The following is a 6,000-nucleotide window of genomic DNA, read 5'->3' on the forward strand; positions in this document are numbered from 1 at the left end:
ACAATATCCCTTTCTCCCCTTTGTTTTTCAGAAGATGGTGATACTTGGAGTGATTCATCTAAAGGGCAAATAAAGAGATAGAAGGGAGATTTCCAAAGACTTAGATGTGAACAGGGACACCTGGGTGGCTCAGATGGTTAAGCATCTGCCTTCAGCTCAGGTCATGATCCCAGGGTCCTGGGATCGAGCCCCACATTGGGCTCTGTGCTCAGCAGGGAGCCTGCTTCTTCCACTCCCTCTGCCTGCCTGTCTGCCTACTTGTGATCTCTCTCTCTCTCTGTCAAATAAATAAATAAAATCTTTAAAAAAAAAAAAAAGACTTAGATGTGAATAAAAGTTGTCACATTCCAGTAACCTTAAGGAATTGTACTCTGCATCCTGACAGAGATCCCCAAAGTGGATAGACTTCAGAGAAGAAAAGCTTTAGTTCACTGAGAGAAACCAGACTGTTGTCACAGAAAATCTGATGCCATCCGCTACCCAGATCCCACACAGACTTAAACAATGGTACAAGCAGTGGTGACCACAATGCACTGAAGATTAAGAGTCCCTCTCTTTTTTACTGGACAACACATAAGCTTCCTGGATCCTCCTGCAACTGCAGTGAGGGGAGAGGAGCCCCAAGATGACTGAGACTGAGTTTCCTAACCAGCTGGCATACCAGAATTTCAGAATCAGATTTATTTTTACTTAAAAATGTGAAATTATTTGCACATTTAAGTTTGTAGACAAAAAGTTATGCCCACAGCAACAAAGAGAAAGGCACAGTGTATAAGAAACAGTAGATCTAACCAGAAGAGCCAGGAAGGGAAGTCCTTGGATGGCCACTGTGAATAGCAATGGGTCCAGTACAGGGCAGCAGAAGGAGGGTTCTGAGAAAACCAGATTAAAGCTGAATGCCATATAAGAGGCACACTAATTGGAAGGGTTGAAAAATAAGAGCATAACAGAAGCAGGATATACAAGAAAAGGCAATTAGCAATACCAGGGGGAAAAGCTGTATGACAAAGTAGAGTCCAATTAGGAAGCAAATTAAAATGTAACTTCAGTTAAAATAACTTTAGAATCTAAGCAAATAGAATCCATTTGACCTTATTGAAAGGAGCAATCTTCTCTAAATAAATCAAAATTGAGACATGGGACCTATACATAATCTTAGCCCATCTTTTGGCCCAAAAGATTCATGATCATGTAAGTTTGTTGATTAGAATTAGCCTCCGTACAAAACATGGACACTTGATCATGACTGTAGTATACAATGTGAATGCCAACAACCTTGACAAGGTAAAATGAAAAATGTGACTGACAGGGGCACTTGGGTGGGTCAGTTGGTTGAGTGTCCAACTCTTGGTTTCAGCTCAAATCATGATCTCAGTGTTGTGAGATCAAGCCCCATGACGGGCTCTTGTGCTCAGCAGGGAGTCTGCTTGAGAATCTCTCCCTCTCCTTCTGCGCCTCCCTCCATCTGTGCTCTCTCTCTCTCTCAAATAAATAAATAAATAAATAAATCTTTTTTAAAAAACTAACCAATAAATTAATAACTGAAAGTAATAATCATCATTCAATCTTCAAAATTTGAAGAAAAAGTGAAAATAGAAGGAAAGTAAAAAAGAATTAGGGGAGCAAGGAGTACTAGATTATAATGTTCAAAAATAGAGATATTTAGAGTCATGGAAAACATCACCAGAAAAGAAAGAAAGAAAGAAAGAAAGAAAGGATACAGCTAAAACAATTTACCTGTGCATAGTAGGGTTAGGGTAGGAAAGGATGATGTGAGAGACTATTGCTTTTCACCATGAACTCTTATATACTATTTGAATTATCATCTTATGCATACTTTATTTGACGATAGACCTTTATGATTGCAGAGTTTGCATTCTTTCTGCTATTCCATACTACCCAAATTGGCAAGAGTATATAAGTTAGTTCAAGAGATTAGAGTATTATAATGGCAAAAGCTAACTAACCTCTCTGAGTGCATTAGAGCACAGGAATAAGAATGAGGAATCAGTTATACAGTGACCAGAAAGCATGTCTAACTCAGCCATGGTTGAAGATATTGTCAATCTCTGAGGAAGCCAAACTCTGGAGTCATGACTCAGGTGCAAGAGAATGTTCAAGCCAATGGTCGTAGCTGAAATCAGACAAGTATGAGCACTGAGAGTCTTGATAATACATGCTTTTAGGTTTGGAGAACAGTTAGGGGAGAGGATTAGAAAGGATAAGATTGAGAGTCAATTAAGAAATTTTTAGCTCAGGGCCCAAAACTCAGCAGAAACCCAGAGTCGTGGGCATTAAAAACTGAGGCAGAAACCTAATCATATTTAATGGATCCAAAAAATGGGTGTATTTGCGGACAGTATGAGGATAGGGTAGAGAATTTCAAAATTCATATACAATGCATGTACCACGCACAGTATATATCAGGTCTATCAACAGCAAAATTAATTTCAAGCCTACAAATTAGAGGAGTTGATGTCTTTTGTGATTTCTCAGGTTAACTCAAAAACTAAGCAAGACTGTGTGTAGGAGGTTGACATTGGTGGATGCAGCTGGAAAGCCTGGAGAAGAAAGTGGCTGACAAGTATGGATGATGTGTAGACTGATTCCTAACAAGGTGGCCATACAGGTTGTCTTTGATTCATTATCCAAATATTTTGTTGGACCTTTAGTGTGTCCCCCTACCACACCCACACACTTCTGACATAGTATGTCAAAACTTAGAGTTTATAATCCCTAAGGACAAAATTCTAGCTTTTCTTTATCCCATCCTCAATGAGGGGATCATAATAAAATTATGCAAATTATTTTAAGGAACTTTGAAAACTAGCATTGACCATACCAGTGTAAGTTAAATACTGTATGAGTAGTCACCATCATTATTATTACCACGCAGGAAAATAGTTTCTCTTGCACAAATGTTCTTAAATTGAAATCATGCAAATGAGACCAAAAAGCCCTTAATGATAGTAGTAAAGGCAGGATCACTCAAGTTACTGGAAGCAAAAAGCCAAGCAAGAGTAATGTTTGAAATTCATGAATTGAAGTAATGCTATAAAATTTCAAATTAGCAGGTCAATGGCATACTCAAGCCATTGGTCAGCTCTCTATGTCTTCTAGAAAGAAGGAATACACTCCCCACAGATTGGAAAAGAGGTACATATGTACCTCATTGAAAGTAGAGGACAACAGGTGTCCACTACTAACTAATGAGCTTCATTTTAATGATTGTCACTAAAGCAAGCACAAGATATTTTGAAATTAGCTTCTAAAGAGCATTCATCATGATTTAGAAAATGTAAACGAAGGCATCTTAGTATTCGGTTTTGATGAAGATAGCCATTATAAACAAGGGAGTAAAACAAATTTGGCTTGTTTTACAGACTTCGGTTATGACAGCTCAAAAACCATGTGCTTTTCACATTAATGAAGAAGATGAGCTATATCCACAGTTTCCAAAGCTGGAAATACCTCAGGGATTTCTCAAACAATTAAGTATTTTATAAAAACAAAATAATGATTTCGGCTGTTTGAGAAAGGTTTTGAATACTTCATTTAAACATTGGTCAAAAAAAAGCTAATACAAGTAACCCAAGCAATACACCTGGGGGAATATGAGTGCCAGCTACACTAGCTGTAACCTTGGAGTATTATTTAAAACATACATCTAAAGCATCAATAGTTAATATTTGTTGATATGCCGGGCACTCGTCTAAGCACTGAACAGAAATTAACTTGCTTACTCTCCATACAATCAAGTAAGTACTATTATTTCCCCCTTTACAAATAACATATCTAAGTCTTTGAAAAGTTAAAAACTTGCCTGAGCTCCTGCATAGAGTATGCTAGAACTGGAATTCAGATCTAGGTAATATGGCACTCCAGCCCATACAGTTAACCACTAGGTTATAGTCCTCTGAGAAAAGAAAAACATTTTATCGGATAAAAAGCCACTAACAGAATAAATACTAGCTGACATAATTTTCTTAAAAAGACTAAAAAGAAATAAAAACATGTTTAGTATGGAGAGCAGACTGGAATACACTGGGGGAAAAAAAGAGTCTGTGCAAGACGCAGAGAAAGGAAAGATGTACACCAACAACAATGGTGAGGAAACCAACATAGGCAAACAGGATGGAAAACACAGCAACAATCCAATGACTCAATAGGAACCCACAGCTTCCTCTTTGGTTCAGCAAGTAAAGAGCCCTAACCTGGGACAATATGTTTCTCAGAGGTCAGACAGGCCAGAGCAAACCAGAAATGGTTATGAGTGAATATGTCCAGACCAACATTAAAGCTCTGCTTTTCTTCCCACAAACGCTGTGGACACAATCTCGAGGCCAGACTGTAGTCAAAGACATTAACCAAAGAACTTTCTTCAAGTTGTGTAGACAGCATCCATACTTCCAGGCTACTGACTGGGTCTATGTACAGAAGATAAAATCCATAAGACACAGAGATTAGACACTTACACCTATATTTCTTTTATAGTCAAGGGCATACTTAATTTTCGTTTTAAGGTTATAGCTGCTCCCCCAAACCACCATATATTTAGACTGCATCCCAATCCTTCCCAGATTGTCATCTTCCTACTTTTTATTGTCTGTATACCCTGTTTATTATTTATGTTAAGTTTTTCATTTGCCAATAATAGAAGCCTACTAAAAACTGCTAAAGAAAAAATAAATGTATAAGATGGCTGCTCATGCATTTCACAGAATCCAAGAAGGAGATGAACAACCAGGCTTCCATAAGTGTGAACCAAGGTAGCTTGGGAAATCACAGACACAAACGTATTTGGATCTTAAACCTAGGACCCTGCCATCAACAATGTTTGATTCTTAAAACCAGTCCCTATGTGTCTCAGCTCAAATTCAGAATCCCTGAGAGAGAAAATTGGATTTTATAGCCTAGACCAAATATAGCCAAAGGAAGAGAGAGTCAGGTAATCACAAATGTGATTACTAAGGTCTCTGTGGACAAAGCCCAAAAGAAACGAGGAGGATAGCCTGAACTTCCTATTTCATTCCAGTGTTTCCCCTTATGCAAATATCTTCTTAGAAAATATGCACAACTGACAATTAGCTCATTTATTTGGCTGTAGGATACATTGGTCAGATTTTTGAGATGACATAAAGTGGAGGGGAAACATTAATCTTTCTGTGACCAGAGTCAGGTATCAAAATCCCAAACGGTTAGATAGGTAGGCCAAAAGTCACAAGAAGCAACTGAACATGAATGAATATTAAAAATCTGTATTTGTGTCCAGAGATGTTTTGGTAAGTGGTGCTTTGGGAAAACATCCTCAGCACACCGGAGACTGCCATCACGCCTGTCCACAATTGGGTTGACTTCATCTCTACTTCACAAGTGCCATGGAGATAAAGATGATAAAATATGTAAAATCATCAAGCAGGAAATTATATAAAAAGTATAAGGCAGAAAATTATTTGCATTATTCAATAAACACATATGTTATATTTACATATTCAGAATCTATTCTTTCCTGTAAAAGACAAGACTAACTAGATAACTGGAAAGGCGCACCTTAACCTCTTGTGTACCCATGTTATTAGCCAACTGGCCAAAGGACAACATAAAATCTTTTAGGGAGTAATTAAACACTGGACCATACATCTCCTTAATTTACAGCAATTTTATCTTAGAATTTTACTGCAGAGTGGTCCAATTTTAACTTTATAATTAACTTCAATTTAGAAAAAACCTCTACATTACAACTACAAACAACAAATTGTATGAAAACAAAAAAAAATCTTAACAAAACACATTTCCTACGTGTACTCACCGTGGCATTATGTTATAGGTACCTCCAAAGCTTCAGATTGGATCACTTTGCACCAAAGACAATTAAAATGTTTAGATAATTAAGGATTCTTGGTTTAATCAAGTTATGTCTTTCTCCTTATAAATTTTGTTTTATAATTGATAACAAAGAACAAAATCAGTGATTTGCACCCTAAATAGTCCCTGCTTTAA

The sequence above is a fragment of the Phoca vitulina genome, unplaced genomic scaffold (assembly GCF_004348235.1).
Source record: "Phoca vitulina isolate PV1807 unplaced genomic scaffold, GSC_HSeal_1.0 scaffold59, whole genome shotgun sequence".
NCBI lineage: Eukaryota > Metazoa > Chordata > Mammalia > Carnivora > Phocidae > Phoca > Phoca vitulina.